This window comes from Seriola aureovittata, chromosome 2 (genome assembly GCF_021018895.1).
Source record: "Seriola aureovittata isolate HTS-2021-v1 ecotype China chromosome 2, ASM2101889v1, whole genome shotgun sequence".
Classification (NCBI taxonomy): Eukaryota; Metazoa; Chordata; class Actinopteri; order Carangiformes; family Carangidae; genus Seriola; species Seriola aureovittata.
The window spans coordinates 5,081,710-5,101,472 of NC_079365.1; positions in this window are offsets into that span (position 1 = coordinate 5,081,710).

The following is a 19,763-nucleotide window of genomic DNA, read 5'->3' on the forward strand; positions in this document are numbered from 1 at the left end:
ACATAGACAGAACGGGGTCTGCTCATGTGTCAGAAACAGTCCTGGGTGGAATGACGATAAAATACGCGTATGTTAGTTGATTTTAAGGTCCTGTCATGCAGTAAGTTCTTGAAAATAATCTGTTTTCCAAAGAGCATTGACATAAAAATCTTTCCTGAAAGGTTTATGTTTTTAAAGTATCATGTCCATTTTCTTTAAAGAGAGTCAAAATGCAACAGTTTGACCCTAAAGGGCTACCATAGCCTGCAGTCTGATTGAAATGACAGGCTGACTGTTTATGATCTCTGAATAGGATTTGGGCAAAGCCTCTGCATTATGCAGACCAATGACTGCTGGTAGTATATGAAATACCACATTTTGTAAATTTCTTTATTTTCTTGTCAGTGCTTCAATCAAAGCCACATCCTGTTTCAAAAGTGAGTAACTGTTGTCATTTCTCAATGTCCCAGAATGGCTGCAATCTAATGGGATTACAATATCACTGGACTCAATGTCATTATGCAACTTTTTAATCAGTGAAATTCTTTCTTTCAAACAACACCTGTTAAAGTAGATTAACAAACATAGAAAATGTACTTCACAGATTCAGCATTGAATTCATATATTAGCAGCAGCTTGGAAATAACTGGAAGTGACTGCTGGTTAACATGTAGTCTTAATGGGCTGTGTCGAATTGATTAGGGGGAAGTGTGTGCATTTTCAATGAGCATTGGTAGTAACTATCAGGTTTTGTAACTTTTGATGGGCCAACTCGTTGTGCTTAAAGAAGAAACCGTAAAATCCCATCATTGCAGTTTTCTTTTCTGTGCTTCAATCAAGCAACATCCCGTTTCAACACTAACAGTTGTTATTTGTTAATGTCAATGAATGGCAATGTGATGGGATGACAATATCACTGGACTCAATATCATTGTACAACTTTCTGATCAGTGAAATTCTTTCATATGTTTCAAACAAAACCTGTTAAGGTATATTAATACATCAGCCTCATGATGGACCAATGCAACACACAACAAGAGATATAATCTGTTTTAGTCCATGCATTCTTCTCCCTTGTCAAAACCTGGTGCCTAGATTGCCCACAATGCAACTCCACTTCCAACATTTCAGTCAGAGATTCAGATGAGCAATGCTAATAACAGCTAGCTCAGAGTGGGTTTACTGCCACTACAGAGAAATAAATCTCATCCATGTATGATGTCGTTTTGGGCTCTGCCCGTGTGGACTAATGTTCCCCCTACTAATTTTAACACAGAGAGTGGAAATGTAAAACCTCCATGGATTGAAAGTTGTCCTTGGTGTAGCAGCTGCTATCAGTCAGGGCTCAAATAGTAGGATAATTTAAAAATAATACTAATCAGTTATTACCTAATCAACATTCTGCCTCCTCATTGTTAAGTTGTTACTATGTTTAATTACATTTACTATGATAACATGCAATTTGTAAGTCTCTGTATATGGGGACATGCCACACTACCACACTAGGTTGGCCGTTTGACACTATTTCATCAGCATCCACTGTCACTCCTTCCGTTTTTACACCTCTTACTACTTCTGTTAATTAGGCTCATTATACCACTTCTGCTCGTATAATTGCTTCTCTTAGTGCTGCTGGCAGCTCCTACCTGCAGCCAAACTGAAGCAAATATACTACCAACAAACCATGAAGAGATTTTCATGTTTCATGAGAATATTTCTAATCATTGTTTGTGCACGCTGTGTGTGATACGATGCTGTGTTAACCTGGGAGGCCAAAGTAAGCTAATTTACAACCAGCAGGGGTGCTTGAAGGTGTGACTCCAGGGTTTAACAAATCATACACACGGTATGCTCTGTTGTTTATGTGAAGGCCTTTCAGTAATTGCCATGTATTTCTGATCTTTAACAAATAAAAACCAACACTGGCCTCCTGGGGGACGAGGCGGACAAGTAAGTTTCTTGTTTCTCAGCAGAGGGAAGGTGGAGAGTGGTTCTGTCAAACTGAGATAGGCTTGATTCTTTTTTTTGGGAATAATTTGCTTGATTATAATATGAAAGAATGGGTGAGTTGACTCAATTCTGGCTAACTGCCTAGCAACTGTTGCTATCCTTTCTATTATTTAAACCTGCTGTATGAGTCAAACCAAATGAGTAATCTTAAAGGGCCATGGTAAACCCATACAAGTGTTTTTACTCATGTTTTCTGATGAGAGCTCTTCTTAGAGCTGTGTGGGCATGACAGTGTGCTGATTGAAATCTGCCTCACGCTCCTGTAACTGTGTTGTACCTGCTAGCACGAGACAAATATAGCTTTTATCATCCACAGAGTACAGTGACCTCCCATGATCCCGAGCATAACTCCACCTTAGGTTGTCTATTCTTGGTTTTCTTCTACTGTAAAGACCTCACAGCACTGTCATGAAAGGTCTTGGTATAGCCTACACACACAGCCTCTTGAAAATTGTGGATAAAAGCATTGTATGCCATACGCCACTGAAATGAAATATAGCTGTTTTTAATGTAAGGTAATTATCCAACAATTGATTGTTGTACCCTGAACTCATCGTTGTGTTCCTCAAACCACTTGATTGGCAGGGCTTATCGTCCTGCTGAAAGAGGCCGATACCATTCCCATGAAGGAGTGGACTTGGCCTGCGACAATGTTTAGGAAGGTGGTACGAGTCAAAGATGCTCTGACCCAGTTGTCTAGCCATCACAATTTGGCACTTGTCAAAGTCGCGCAGAACCTTACGCTTACACACATTTTGCTTCTTCCAACACATCAACTTCAAGGACTAAATGTTCACTTGTTGCATAATATATCCCACCCACTGACAGGTGCCATTGTTAGGAGATTCTATCTTATTCACTTCAACTGTCAGTGGTCATAATGTTATGGCTGATTGGTGTATGTTGAGTGCCAGCTTAACATTAACGTTAGCCCCAGATGAGTCTATTTTCTTTATGCTAAAATTAGGAATGTGAATACTGTAATGAACACAAGGTAATAAAACTGCTTATTGTTTGGATTTGTCTTGGAATATGAGGTGTTTATACATTTAGCTAAAATGGACCCATGGCGTTGCCCCGGTGGCTCGCCTGGTGGAGCGTTTAGCGCTAGTCCTAACCGCAGTGGCCTGACTTCAAATCTGACCCATGACCTTTTGTTGCATGTCATCCCCTCTTTCCCTGACTTTCCCGTCTCTCTCTCTCACTGTGACTATCAGAATAAAAGGCAAAATATATAACATAAAGTGTTGAAGTAAGTTGTTGGGCCACCATGTGCCACCAGAACAGCTTCAATGTTCCTTGCCATTGATTCTACAAGTCTCTGCGCTCTACTGGAGGGAGTTTTAACGAGGTGTTTTAACACATCGGTCCAAAATCTTCCATAGGTGTTCAGATGAATTGAGATCTGGTGACTGTGAAAGCCACAGCATATGATTCACATCATTTTCATACTCCTGTTTGTCCATTCATTCCTCAGGTTTTTCCTTTAATTTGTCACCGTCTGTGCTTAAATGGAACACTTGTTACAGTCTAGAGAAGGGCAAATGTCAAGCTCACTGGAAACGACAGAAGCTGAATTTAAATTACCTTGTAGACGTAATGGTTGTGAAAGCAATTTATAAACATAACATCTTTGTCACCTTTTTCACCCCTTATGAACTTGCACCCATGTGTAACTGCAGAACACAATCCTGCAACCACTTGATATTCCTTACGTCCCCCCTAATCTTGGCATAACTGGTTTTTAGGTACTATGCACCTTTTGAATTAAAATGAGTCCTTCATACCCCTGGAGCTTTTATGAATCTCGTAAACGTTTTTATTCATGTCTTAGTTGTGTTATTTCCGTTTGCTGATTGTGTATTTGTCTGATTATGACATTTTGTAGTTCTCAGGTTTCTCTTGAACCTGATTAAATAAAGATTAAATAACTCCACCCACCTTCAGCTTCTGAAAAACACCTGTGAACGTGAGTGCAGGGCATTTAAGCCCGCCCCCATTTCCCCCAGTGCTCCAATCACAGCTTCTCCCATCCCGATGTGCCTGTCCTTGGTCTTAGTCAATGATAGAAGTGAAGTGAAATCTTTACTACAAAATAAGTTATTGTTATTGTATTCATCTTCACCATGCAAGTGGAGCAACTAGGATCAGAGCTGTTATAACTGTATAGTGTTTCGCTTCTTTTAAAACTTTACTTAATCTAGCATTTATAATCACTATATAAACATTTAATGAGTGGCTCATAACAGATTTTAATGTTGTAAGCAGATTTAAGTGTTTATTAATATATTTGTCAACAACTATAACTCGTCCTGTGGTCGTCCATTGAAGGAGGCAGTTGTATAGATAATGAACAACATATAGAAACACATTTTGATAATATAAAATATGTCTTCATAGGAGAAGTTAGGTGTTGTGGCAAATACTGAGCATTAATATGTAGATTAATAAACACTTACAAATGTGCTTATGTCCGCTCATAGTGTGTTACAAACCATTTATTAAATGTTTTGTCATGCTTATAAATGTTTTCGTTTATCTATTTATGTATTTTCCCTCCTGTGTTATCTCCCATATGTCCGTCTGTTAAATATGAAGCTACAGCCGTTAGACAGTTAGCTTAGCTTTGCATATAGACTAGGTAAACAGCTAGCCCGGCTCTATCTAATAGTAAAAACATCACAACATACAGTATATAAAACATGAGAGCTTTAGAGGTGCTATCATAGCTCCAGCTCTGAGTTATCATGGGGTGTGATGGTACAAAATGCACATGTTTATTATTCATATAAACAGAGAGAATAAGACATGTCATATGTGCCATTTTATTTGTTCCCACACGCAGAAATATCATCAAGAAACAGAGAGCGAGTCAGTTAATTGAAACACACTGTATCTCACATCTCTCTCGCTCGTTGAGGCTTTTTGCACACACCGCACTGTAAAGCCTCGTAGCTGTCGACACATAAAGAAGCTTTCTGTACACCTGTGGGGGATGAAACAGGCTGGAGATGCAGCTCTGCAGCTCACTACAGAGGAGGTGCAAGTGAAGTCTGAGGAGGAGTTCAGTCAGAGTTCAGTGTTATTGTCAAGTTCTCCTCTGCTTCTGCCTCCAGGCTGCACAAACTAAGACCTACAACAAAGAGCCCTTTTACCTCTTTATTGTTACCAGTGAGTTAGTAAGTAAACCTGCCTGCCTGCACACCGACACTATAAAGAACAGTGGAATCACTGCGAGGTTTGTAGTAGCCGACTCAAACGATTCAATATGACCTTTTAAATATTCTGTGTCAGTTTGATTGGACAGGTTTTTTAAATGCTACATTTTATAAATTATACTGAAGTTTTCAAAGCATATAGGGAAACACATTAATAATATGGATCTACAGCTCCCTTCTGTAAAGCCACTGCAATTATTTTTAATTGACATTTGTTACTAACATGTTAGGCCACATTGGAAGCTGATGTTCCTCCTGAATCTGTTTTGATTTGCTTGTTTAAAACATGCAGATGTGGTGCACGTCTGCCCCCTTGAGGCTGAAGGCAGCATGGCATCAACGTGTCAAGGTGCAAATACAGGACATCACACCAGCTTCAATGGCAGCACCCCTGCAACAGCTTAGATCTGCAGCTTAACTCAGCAGAGGGCTCAGCAGCACACTGTTTCTAATACATTGTGTTAATGGAGAAAAGCTAATTCAAGCTTTTAGCTTTTGGCTGATATTTTCATTTTCTTCAAGGCTCTTTAAACAAAGATTCTTCTCATTTTGATAAGCCTTGAAATGCATACTTTTTTCACCTCCAAAATTACATTAGTGTTCACCTGCAAACTATTACTCATTCCTCGGTATTGATGATGAATATTTTTGAGCTGTAAAACAGTGAAGGATTTCTGCAAATGAACTAAAACTCTAGTTACAGTGGAGTTGTATTTTGGCGTGGAAAAAATTTGTATTCTGCACCATGTGAGGGACGTACTCATTTAATTTGTATGGAGATCCAAAGCCCTGTCTGTTTGTAGTAATTGACAGATAAAGACTTGATGAAAAGTGGCTTTATGAAATGAAATGGTGAGAAATAAACAGACTTTGAAAAAAAAGAACATTCTGAAATGAAAACTGCTGGATTGAGATACAAAATAACCTGTAATTTCATAATATTGGATTTTATTATATTAGATAATTTCTTGGTTATATTATACATTTTGTCTGTATTTATTCACATGGTTATTTATTTAACAATGTCTTTTTTATTTACTTAATTTTGAAACCTTGCAGTTACTGTACAGCCCACAAGCTTTTCAAGCAAGACCTTTAAGGTAATGATAATACTTACTTTATAAACTTATAAACCCTAACCCTCTGTTTACGTTGAATAATTGTTTGCAAAGTGCAGGTCCAGGACTGAAACATGTGACATTATCAGCTTGATTTATCTAGAGCTGCTGAACACACAAAGAATAGGGGGAGTGTTTTATTGACTCAATGACTAATGAATTTTTAATACTGATACATAGTCCTATATATAAATATAGAGTTGTGCAGGGACGGGATGCCAAAACTCAGACTCCTTAAAAACTCTTTAACCAGTTGAAATATAATCAGTAAACTAACAGGGGAATAAATATGCAGACAGTGAAAACATCAATCAATATGTTGAAATAAATGAACAAGTGAGTTTATAAAGTGGATTATTAAGTTCCTGCTGAATATGTTTTGGGGGGATTCATAAAAGGAAATATTGAAAACATTTTAAAAGTTGTCAATATTTCTATATTTATATTATAAAATAAAAATATGTAGCATTTGTTACACCCTTAGAAAAAAGCTATTTTTTCCAATGAACTCATGTCACTTAAAGCTAAACCAAGGACATTGGAAATGCTCTGTAACAGAATGACACAGATGGCCTGAGCACCTTGTGGTCACACTGTGGGCAGATTCTTTTCTCTTTCCTGAGGATGGAAGAGCCTCAAGGACATCCCACCACTCTTTTCAAAATGGCAAAAAACAATTTCTACTAGCAACACTAGTAGTCTGTCTGTTTATACTCAGTTCAGGTCTCATGTTTACATGAAATAATATAAAATCACAGCTTATATCACATTTTATCATGTCACCAGTTAGTGTTTTACCGTGTGACCAGTATAACATCTTATTCACAGCAGGAATGTGACACATCATCATCTATCATAAAATATTTCCATGTGTGGCTGCCTGATTAACTTGGCAGCTGATGAAACTGACAGATGATGTGATTTCATTTAATTCCACTGTGTAATGAGTTGTGTGAGTTATCCATGAACTCAAATGGGGAGGTACACACTGGGAAATGGTTAAATGTGCAGTTGCTAGTCGCATGTCTCCTTTGGTAACCTCTTATGTTAATGACTCCAAATGGCTGTGAGGATTCATTTAATCTGTATCCTGAAATGATCCAGTGGGGCATCAATAAAATGCACACAGCGTGCTCTGAGTACCACCCAGGTCTTTGATGATTTAACACCAAAAAATACCAAAGGACAGTTTCAACATGAATAAATGGCTGTTGTATCTTTTTTGAGTTTTCATGTTTCAAATCTGTATCGAAGATTTCTTATCACTGAAAGGGAAAACTTGGAAAAGCACAATAGGTCCTTTTTAAGATTTATACTCCGGGTGACATGAACATCTCTATTAAATTTCATGGCAGTCCATCCAATTGTTGCTGAGACATTTCACAAAAAACTACAAAAGTCAACCTCATGTTGGCACTGGAGGAAAAGTCAAGTGATTCATCATAGTTCATGATCTGGGGACTGTGGACATCTGTACACAATTTCATGACAATTCATACAATAATTGTCGAGATATTTCAGTGTGGACCAAATTGATGGACCGACAGACTAGTGGGATTCCACAAGAAGACTTTCAGCGGATTGTCATATCAGTATTTCTTCCACATACACGCTGGGGTCATACGGGTGCTGGTTGGTTCATAAACCGTTTTTCCCATTTGACAGTTTTTCCTGCAAATGAGTCATTCAGGTGTGGGACTGGCTAGCTTCCCCTAATCATAAGAATCTGTAAATTCATCAGTCACAGTGCAATATAATTGATCTCAGATATATTGAAGACTGAGTATGTATCCGCATTTGTTTGGGTTCTGTTTACAGTGACAAATCCCATCATTACTGTAACAATTGTTACTCCTGACTATGACAACCATGAGCTGTCATCACTAGCTGCAGCATAATTTAAGGTTTTAATACAATTATGTTTATTCTTTGTTTTAAAGCATTTGAAAACGTAATATGGAAATATAGTTAATGTAAACATCCTCTTGTTTTTTTATGTGATGAAATGTTATTAAATATGTTCAGTAAAAAAAATGGAGATAGAACCCATTGGGCTGCAACAAACTTTCACTTTAGTTGTGCTTATATATAACACAGATGCTTCTACTGAGAGTTTAATGCACATATGTGAATCATATATTTAAAATGCGTGTTGCTCTGTATTGAATATGCTCTTGCACCATGTAGGTCAGTTAATATTTTATCACTTGCTGTACTTGCTATCGTGTCACATTAGCATGAAACTAAGACAAATTTTCTGTTCATGTTTTTCTCTCAGCAGTGGCTGTAAATCAGAATTAACTAAAAGTGAGTAGATCTGAGTTTCATTAGTTTAAGACGTCATCACACGCTGTATGAATCAAATGGAAATTTCAGTTGTTGATGAGCTAAATAAGAGCTTACTACTTCCAAACACTCAGACATTAGTGAAGGATGCAGCAGGATGGCAAATAGTGGAAGTGGAAGTAACTTTCCAGAATCATAAAAGAGCCTGAGCTTTGTATTGACAGGCTTCCTCCCACTGAGGTTGTAAACCGGTCAGTGTATCAGCCAGGGGAGAAGTGCCATGAATATCAATCAGCCAGCTCTGGGCCAGCAGAGTAATAGCTGACCACTCACAGAGAGACAGAACGAAAGAGAGACTGGTGGGGGGTGGATTGATTAAAAAAAAAAAAAAAAAAAAATCGCAAGCAGTTTGCAGTTACCCTGCCCTGTGGAGAATTGACTAACTTTCAAATTTGATTGTTGGGCATATAAACTTTTACAAAGACCTATAAACAGTTATGCAGACATCAATTAACATGGATTTTCTGGAAAACTGTTGTAAATAATATTTTCATTTTTAATCCATGATGTGGTTATGGGGGTTTTAAATTGTGTCGCTTTAGTTAATCTTGCAGAGCGTGCTGGTGTTTGTTGGGACAGAGGGCCTCAGTAAGAGCTGAATGTGTCTGTGTCTCTATCTGTGCAACATAATGGGCCCCATGAGATGTAAATAGGGAATAAAATGTAAATAGTGCAAATAGTGTTTCTTTCTGACACTTACACTATGTAACTTTAGAAGTAGAAATAATACTTTCAAAAAGTTAAGTTCATGAGAAATAGTTTCCACACCAGTACATTCAGGGGTTTTGCAGATATCCTCACTTAGTCTGGTATGACTGATAGCTTATGGTGACTGAGGTTAGCTGATGTTAATCAACTGGCGTGGTGGTGGCGGCGCGATTGCATATAAAGTCAATGACACAACTGAGCCTGTATCGCTCCAATTCATAAATATGCAAAGATGAGGAAAATAACAGAAATGAAAAACAAACTCCTGTTGAGTTAGGGGACAATTTAACAATTAACAGTTATTTTGGCCATTTGAGGGCAATGAAAACAAGTTGTGAAAATTACCTAAAAATGCCTGTAATGTTACTAAACTCTGTACCAGGGTGGAAAAATGTGCCATATTCAGTTACACTCCTAGATCTGAAATATCCAAAGTATTTGACAAATAAAATGTCTTAGTTAAAGCTGCATTACTTGAATTTTTTGGCCACCTGGAGACCGTGAAGCAAAATTAACCATCACAACACTGACCTTCTCACCTTCAAATTTCACATGGCCAACATGTCAGCAAACAGTTGCCTATTTACAAACCCAGCAGATATGAGCGACATTAGCATATTGTTATATCTGGCTCTTTAGCTGCTATGCTCCAGGCTAACTCTGTCTGTCTTTGGCCTTTGTGTGATAATTATCTGAGGGATTTGTTATTAACCCCTCTATTAATATAAAAATATAGATAATAACAGCTTTAAAGTCTGAGCTGTCACACAAACACACACACATTGTTGGCTAACGTCTGTACATTTGTTACAATGGGTTTTGGGGTGAATTACTTTGCACTGTAAAAACACTTTAGTGGTAAAAATCTATACATGAATGTTCTTGAATTGGTTACATTTGATCAAAGATATATATTATTTAATGATAACAAGTGATCAGTAACTCATAAATAAGCATTTAGCTTAATGCCTAATTTGTACATGGTTGCTAAGATACCTTTCAAAGTGTAGAAGTTACAGTGATAAAGTTTAAAACGTTAACTTATTCATTCTTTGACAGGGCTGCTAAAAGCAAAGTAATGTTTGCATGTGAGATGTTGTCAGATATTGTGTTCACTGAGCCCTGCTGGAGTCTGTGCTGACCTGAGCTGTGTCGGTGCAGCGGAGATGAGGGAGCCTCAGATCAATGCTTCAGTGTGTTAGGCATAAAAGGAGCAATGTGCCCCAGAGAGAAGGGCTGTCTGTGACCCAGCGCCATGCAGCTGTGGGACCCGGGCACCCATCCATGCCTTCTGCTCCATACACTGTTAGTCCTCCCTCTATGGCCAAAACACTACAAGCTGTAAAATTATTTCCATAGATGACTACACTGGAAATACATTTCCTACTGCAATGCAATGTCATATATCATTTTAAAATGTGTGAAAAATGTGCTTTAAAATCTAAGTCATTGTTAATAAAAGTGGTGATACAGATGATTTTTGGGAGGAGCGAATATACTTCAGAGAGTGAGAGAGCAAATGACATGTCTGCTCATGAGTAGGTGACTTTCTAACCGGTGTTTGACTTATGGAGCTCTGTTTCTACAAGGGCTGCTGCATGAACCCAGTGAAGCAGCATGCAGGAGGGGCAGGAGATGTACTTTTGTTTCCAGGGTTTTTGCAGTTGTTTCATCCATTTATCATGTGTTTCAAAGTTCAATGATCTCTGAAATCTGTTTTAGTTTTTGTAGAATGGGAGGCAGAGCAGGGGCTTCCCTGTGACCACAGGGCTTCATGCTCAATAGCACACACATTAAGGCCTTTTTAGTCCACTGTAAGACATGTATGGCTTTTGATCTTAGATATTAGATACTCTGCTATAACCCTATTTATCTCCTGGGGTGGGTAAATGGGGTGGAAACTTTTTTTTAAAGAATGCTGACACACTGATGTAAACAAAATATGTTCCTTATTTCCTAGTCTGAGATCAAATTTATCCTCTCTATGTCAGCCTAAGCCTTTCTGCTATCCCAGTGAAGGAAAAATGTTACAGGATACTGTGACTTGCTTGCACCTCATTACTGGTGAGCTGATGACTTTCCAGTTTGTAATAATGTGTGTTTGGTTGTGTATAAAGGTATATAGGTAAGCCTTGTATAGATGCTGAGTGCACTGACTCATTACACTCATTATGACTCCACCACTGAGACTAGTTTTAGATTATTAACCATTTGTGTGAAAATTTGTCAAGATTCATTATTGCTGAGTGATGCCTTGAGTAGTGGCTAAAAAGTATTTTGTGTGGGCACAGTGAGCTTGACCTTTGTCCTTTGACCACCAAAATCTAATCAGTTCATTCTTGAGCCAAATGTATTGCTGTCTATCTCTTCAACCAAATCAGACACATTTAGGCTGATTTGTCTGATCTCTTTTGATAAAAACTTGTAATATTGAGCCTGAGCCTCCCCTGGTGAGGCCCGCCTTCCACTTTGAAAACCTCTGCATTAGAGAATACTTCAAACCAAACTTAAAGCTGCACCACCACCTTTATGTAATTCAAATGTAATGTTAAAAGGATCATTAATAATTATGAACCCACAGAGAATTATCAAACCACTAGCACAACCCCTTAGTCTTAGCATCTTTTAGCTCACTGTTTAGGCCCACAAACTGATGTTGACAGTGGAAAAAAGTCCAGTATACACTGTTTGCTTTGTACCCAACTGCAGAAAGACAAAGTTAGAAACTAGTTGAGGAGCATATAGAGCATAAAGTGAATAATGGATCTACATTTGACATTTGAGACACGACTCCAAATGAATACTTATGTTGTTAAAACAAAAACAAAATAACAGTGAATCTATGGTAACATCTACATTACCACATACCTAAACTACAATAATGTCAGCTTTAAGTATTTTGAAAAGTGAAAATAGTGAATGGAGTATAAACAAATGCTACTGTGAGGCCCTCATCACAAGAGGGAATAGAATTGGTTTTCAGGTAATGAAATGACTCTTCCCTTCACAGTCTGTGCCTGACAATGACTCAAATGAGAACACTGCTTATAAACTTTAAATCAGGATAATTATGACATTTATTACATTCAAAATAACCACTGAGTTCCTGATATGAGTCAGCATCTGTGGGAGAAAATACAAAGAGCGGAAGCACTTAGAAAGACACGTAGTTCATTTGAGCTGGTGTGCAGCAGGGTGTGTGCACACTTATCGGGGACGGAGCTGCTTTTGAGGTTTTTGCCAATAGATGAATCATCAGACCATTCATTTTCATCCATCAGCCACTCAGTACACACAGGGTAGACAGTATCCTCAAGTGTATAAGCTGAACAGAAAGCATTTACCCATTAAAACACACAGTTTCTCAGCACAGAGTGCAGCTCATTGTTCTTTCATATTATACAATATCTTTGTTTTTGTCTGTTTTCATTTCAAATATGTTTTCTAAAGATGATGATGATGTTGATGTATTTGAAATGTTCCTTTTCAAAGAACTAATTATATTTTGGTTGTCAGCAAATAACTTTGACTTGATAATTCAGACTTATTAGGTAAAATGGTTTCAGGCATTATTAATATTTTCATTGTACCATTGTAATGTAATGTAATGTAACATTTAAACTTACTTAAAGAGTACAGTAAATCATTTAGTTTTACGCAATTAAGTGACTGTATTCATTGTTTAGATATTAATGGCACCTTATCAGCTCCAGCAGTGATCATATGTGGCGTTCCACAGGGATCAGTTTTAAGACCCTTGCTCTTCCTTATATATATAAATTATATGAGATCTGCAGTTGACTGTAACACAGACTTTTTTTCTGTATGCAGACCATTCAACTTTGTCAGTGAGAAAACATGCTTAAGTACATATAGCGGACAACACAGTCTAACTACATCTGGGTGAATCTATTTAATCTGCCTCAAATAGTAAACTTTCTCAAACCAGATTTCTTAATTTCACCTGTGATGGAGTTACAAGAAAATGCTACACCCCACTAACCTAAAAAATGGAAGCAAGCACATTCCTCAAAAATCCAATCAGTTCAAAAGCAGAAAAGGTAGAACACCATCAAAGAATTTTTTTAGAATATCATGGCTGACACATTTCAGTCATAGGCCTTTATCAGAGAATTGAAAGTGTTAACAATAAGGCCATTACATACAAGATAATCAAGGCAACAACCTGAACCAACACAGCTGTGCAGCAGACCACTCCCAAAATCAACTAGAAAGACAAGAACAAGAACAAGAACAAGTGCAAGTGCAATCTCGTATAGAAAACAGAAATACAAGAGTAGAAACACTGCATCATTTATCCAAACATTGTTATAGGAAAGGCTTAAAAGTAGTGTGATCATGAAGGCTGTCAATCCAAAACACCTCTCCTTGGGAAAGTTATTTTGGAATATCAGATGGCCAATGAGGTTTATTTTACAGCCAGTGAGATGAAGGGTGGATGGTGGGCCTCTGTATAATGCTTGGCCATTGCTTGGTCCACATTTCCTATTTGATAGCTCTATCAGTTTTCCCATGTAGGCCTTACTGCAAGGGCAAACCGCATGTAGACTATATTTGTGGAGTTACAATTTATGAACTGGCCAATAGAAAACTTTTTACCAGCTAATGGATGTTTACAGCTCCTGCACTTGTAGGTTTTATTACCTTGCTCACAATGCTCACAACTGAAGTTGCCTTTCAAAGAAGTAAGCCAATTTGAATGGTAAGGCTTGTGGAAAGATTTATCCAAATGGTCTTTGAGGGAGGGTGATCTTCTACAAGAGAACAGAGGAGGATATTTAGGGCTCTCGTTGGCACAAACTCAACAATGTGCATGTACTTCAGGAACCTACTTAGGTGGTAAAACAATCGTAAAAAAAACAATCGTAAAACAATCGTAAAAAAGAGGTTTGATGATACTGGAGACCAGCTAGGTATAATACTAGTCATTGTCAAAATTAATAGATATGGCACCTTTGGAGATTTGGAATCTATTACAATTTTAAAAAACAATCTTAATAAAAACTTTATTTAATTAAACGGAAAGAGGAGAGATGACTGAAATGTTAAGCTGATTTTGGTTTATCTGCCTTTCTTGCAGACCTTCCCCTATCTGTGATAAATTTGATTCTACAAAGATCCTCTTTTGGTGACTCATAATGTCCCTTGATAGTTAAGATGTCGTTCTAGTCAGTGTCAGTAGGCAGTTGTTGTTGTTATTGTTGTGATGACCAGATGTGGGCAGGGGTCGCGAGGTTCAGGATGCCACGACTGGTTTCCTGTACAGCTGCATGGTAGCTGCGCTGCCATCTGCAGTCAGTAGAGCTGTCTAGACACACATGCATGGTGGGGCTTGACAGGCTGGTTCCCTCCTGACCCCTGGTGCTGCACAGATATGTGCAGGGTAAGGCTGCAGATGGCACAGGAATAAAAATGCAGACAATTCTGCCACCAAAATAAATAGGGAATGTCAGTGTTGTCCAGTTAATTGAGCAAAGATGAAAGATGCTCCAGTGGTTACAAGGCATGCCAAGGTTGGATGTTCATTTCTTTAAAAATTACACGGAATTTCAAAACATTCTAGGTATGTCTAAAAATGTCAGGAAGGTAATTTTTTTATTATCTATCAAACACAGAAGGTTTGCTGTGCAGTGTTATTTTTCTTCCTTTGAAGGGCTCAAAAGCCTCATTTGTTTTCATGTCATGCCATCAATCATTTTTGTCAAAGTATGGGTGTCACCTTCATTTGTCGGATGTCCGAAACCCCAACAAGCATAAAAGCATCCACAAAATAATTCTTGACAAATAAAAACTATTTGTTGACCCTTAATCCCATTCATAGCCTTTTTGTTTTTCCTCCATTTTCATCTCGCAGAGATTGCACTTGAAATTCAATCTTTTAAGTTTGTATTTTAGCCAAAGTTACCTCCTACTGCCACAGAAAAGGTCATATGGTGGAACAAATGAAGAGAAGGAAATAGCTGTGTCCTGGCCAACAGATAGCAGGGGGGCACGGTGGGGAGAAAGGATCAGACAGGGAAGAGACAGGATGCTGCAGCTCTCCTCTGAGTCTTTTCAAAAACACTGTAAATCACTTGGACGGGCTCACTTTATCATTTCACGCCAGACTTTGTCACGTAGGGAGGAAAATTGTTTCGGATGTGACTGTTTTGCATAAACAGATGGGCTAAGTGCTAAATGGTATAAGTGAGAATAATAGAAAAAAATGGGATATTTTCCCAGGTGCTGCGCAAAACTCAGCTCTTTTATGGGTATTCTGCACAACTAAATAGTTATTGAGCAAATGGAGTTAATACATTGTAGAGGTGATGCTATTCTAGGGAGACATGGCGGCTCAGTGGGACGTGCACAGCAAGATAGGACCCAGATTTAATTCCTGGCCTGTGTGAGCAGTACACCTAATTAAAAGCAAATAATGTTTTCCTTCCAGGACAATGAAAAGTGGTAACTTTGGGAAACAGCAAAATTTGAGTGCTTATCCATATATTTACATTATCTTAACTTGCCTTCATCAGATGGTCATAAAAACAGACAGAAGACCCAAGAGAGATCAACGAGAGAGCAAAGATCCCAGCCTGGCTTCACTAGGCTCCAGATATGGTGTCTCAAAGTGTTCAATATTAAATAAAGACATTATGAAATATGTGCATTATGCATTATATAAAATGTATAAATTAACCAACAATAAAATAATTGTTAAAACTCTGAAATGTTATTTCATCATTGATTTCCAACTAACTGCTTGACAACTAATTATCCTGAAATTGAAGTAGAAAAGTTTTATAAGACCTAGAAACCTTTTCTGTCCCAACAAAGTACCTGATTTCACATATAAAATAGAACTAAAAAGTATATTTTTATGAAATTGATCCTCTTAGCCAGTCAAAACTTCTATAATTTACTGTATACACTTTTAGTTTGGCAACCACCTTACAGTTAATTTCGAGTTCAGACTGTGTTTTAGACACTGAAGTCGGACTCAAGACTCTGCAGTGCCCTTCAGTATGAATGTGAGCATCTGTCTTTTTGTGTTCGTCATGAGGTAGACTACGTGTCTCGCTGCCTTCCACCCAGTTCTTGCTAGGGTAGAACACTGTGTAGGTGGGAAAGGATAAGAAGTGAATGAAATAATTATGATGCTCTGTCCCATTTAATAACATCACTGGAAGCAGCACATCTCGAAAAACATGCAGCATCATTGCTTCACACCGAGTATGCACGCTGTCTTTGATTAGCAACCTGCAGTTAATAGCACTTGCCAGTAGAATTATAAAAAGCCCGTCTGAAGGATCTCCCATAGATTTCCTATCAGCTCTGATTTTGGGAAACACAGGCCCAAGCTGCCCTGGAGCTGAGCTGAGAGAGATGGATTAAATGTGTAATAACAGGGTAGATGAGGTGTAACCAGGATTTGAGTGGTTTCAGCTGTTTTTATTGTCCGCAGTGCGTCCACTGTCCGGCCAAGTGAGTGTTTGCCTGAAGCCAATGAAATCCTGCTTCAACAGAGGCATAAACAGACAACTAGTTTATACTACACTGTCATTATATAAATGCCGTAGATATGTGTGTTTTTGCCCACTGCTGATCATCATTTCTATGGGTTTCAGGGGTGTTTTAGTGTTTCATCGCAGCTTAAATTGACTGGAACAGACTGTGGTTACAATGCTGTTTCATCTGTGACCTCTAGGTAGGGTCACAGGTGTGCTGTGTTACACCTTTAACCAGAACCAACAGTGAGAGGTTAAAACAGGTGAGTGGTTGAGAAGATACACTAGAGCTCAGCAAAAAAATACATTTTCAGGAGGTGCTAATTTGCTCTTCGAAGTCTTAAAATACTTCTGAACTTCAGACTTTAAAGCCAATAAGAGTCAAATTTGAAATTTTGCACCTTGGAGCCACCCTGTGGTAGAAAAGAAGGTACAGTGGCAACAACATTGATCTGACCTACATTAGGTACACTGAGATGAATGGGCTGACAACAACAAATAGACTGCACCGGGAATTTCACCAGGATTGTCAGTTGTCAATTGTCAAAATACTTTATTTGCGTTTGCAAACACACTTGCAACAATTAATTCACACACATAAAAACAAAATACAATAATGTAAGAAAAGAGCTGAAACACACAGGGGTTAATGATAGTGGCCAATCTGTAGCTGGCAAACAATATCCAACACCAAGAGGGCATATTATTTCAAAAGGTATGAAAAGTGCATTTATTAATTAATACACGAGGTAAACTGAACATTTCATTGACTGTACACATATCAAATGGCTCCCTTTTAGTTGTTTTACAGGCAAAGGTGCATTCCTGATGGTATTAGTGAATGAGTTTGTTTGAATTAATTTGAATCACATAAAAACACATAGTAACTTGGGACTAGATCACAGTAAGCATTCACTAAGCATTTTTTTTATTTAGCACTAAGTGTTGTTATGTAACAGTCTATGGTAACAGTAAATGTCAAGATGTGGACATGGAGCTATACAGTTGAATAATTTAATATTTGTGAAATATTTTGCTAATATTATGCAGTATTCAAGGAGAGAGAACATTTTGACAGCTCCTTCATGCATCCTTTACTCCTCCAAGAGAAATTTGAGTTGCAGGACTGAGTCATGTCTCTGTGCGGTTTGTATAATTAAATTGTGACCAGAGGACTGGCACACAGCAAAAGACTTCTTTATATTTTGATGTCTGATTGTCCATGACTATGCATTATTACTGTGCTTCATGCATTTATTTAACATCCATGTGTTTGTCTGCTTCACTTTCCTCCAAAGCCTTGTCATCATGTCCCATCATAAGTCACCTGTGCTGTTGTTTCCTGCAGAACACGACAGAGATGCTTCATTATTGAATAGACTGACTTTGAAGTAGTTATTATTGATTTGTAATCAATATTAAAAAGAGCATACATAACGATAGATCAATGGGTGAATAAAATATTTTCATTGCTGTTGGATTGTAAAGTATGATGCATTTTGCACACTGACCCTGTCAACTTAAACAAATAGCCAGAGCAAAACAGGAATGTGTCCACTAAACACACTTTTGAATTCTTACTTATATGTCCTTGAGGCAGAAATGTTATCAGCAGCAGATATGTCAAACACCAAGTGAAACACAAGTGGCCCTTGACATCCATAAAGCAGAGACCTCAGAATTTTTCCATATACAGTATTTTTTCAAAAGTGCAACACCTTTATGTCTCACGGACTACAACGATATGATGAAATGACGCCCAAACATTTCTCTGTACAACTCGCTCAGAAAAAGACTTAATGATGAAACCCTGAGGGGCACATGTACAGATGGGTTGCAAATTAAAGGAGAAACCTGAACAAATGTGTGGAGAAACACAACGACGCAGATGCTTCAAAACAGAGCACCAGAGTTCACTGAGTGGGTGTTCAGTGGGGTTGACTGTAGGCCTTCAGAATGTTGTGTTTTTCTTTAATTTGTCACCCATCTATATATTTGAAATCATAGAGAGCCACAAATATAAGATGTTTACCCCCGAGTTCCTCCCTCCTCCTGTGGAGTGATTACAGTATTTCTGTGCATGATACCAAAATTCAGTCAGTTACATGACTTGTTTGTTAGTCAGTAGAGCTGCCACACATCACATATTCTGTATTTAACGATTGAAAACATCATAGACCTTATAGTTTAACAAGCCATCATCAGCTAGCTTAGCCACAGCCCTAAGCAAGTCCTCCAGCTGCAGAGTTCACACACCCTCCAACTCTAAACAAAACCACCTCATTACTGAATGAACCCAGTGGCTTACGTTCCTAATAATATAGCAGTTACCGGGAGCAACATTTCTCCTGTTGTGGTGAAGGCTAACTGCCTGCGCACACCTTCAGACCTTGTACTAACATAAGCGAACATGTTTCGCACCAGTGTCTCCAATGAACGCTGAGAGCACTCAATGTCAACCATCCATCAAACTCCCGCTAAGACAAAAAGGCCGACCCCCAAACTGTGGAAATTCAAATTGTACTCCCTCCAATCACTTCTCATGACCAGAAAAAGTAATCACATTACAGTAACATAATGAGTCAGCCTGATACATTACAACCCAACACTGGTGGTACGTTTATTAAACCTGCAACAAATGACTTTTTGGCCACTGTAACTAAGCTGTACACACAAAGAAATATCATCTTTTCCTTTAAACTGATACAGTGAATGTGTTAGCAAAAAGTTGATAATGCACATCCTGTAGCAAAAGACATTAGCAACATTCCCACAGATACAAAAATGGCTGAGGGGAAGAGCCCCTCTCACATAGGCCTCAAGTGGACATGTGGTCCATTGTTAAAGTGAAAATTTTTTTTATAGTTGCTTTAAAC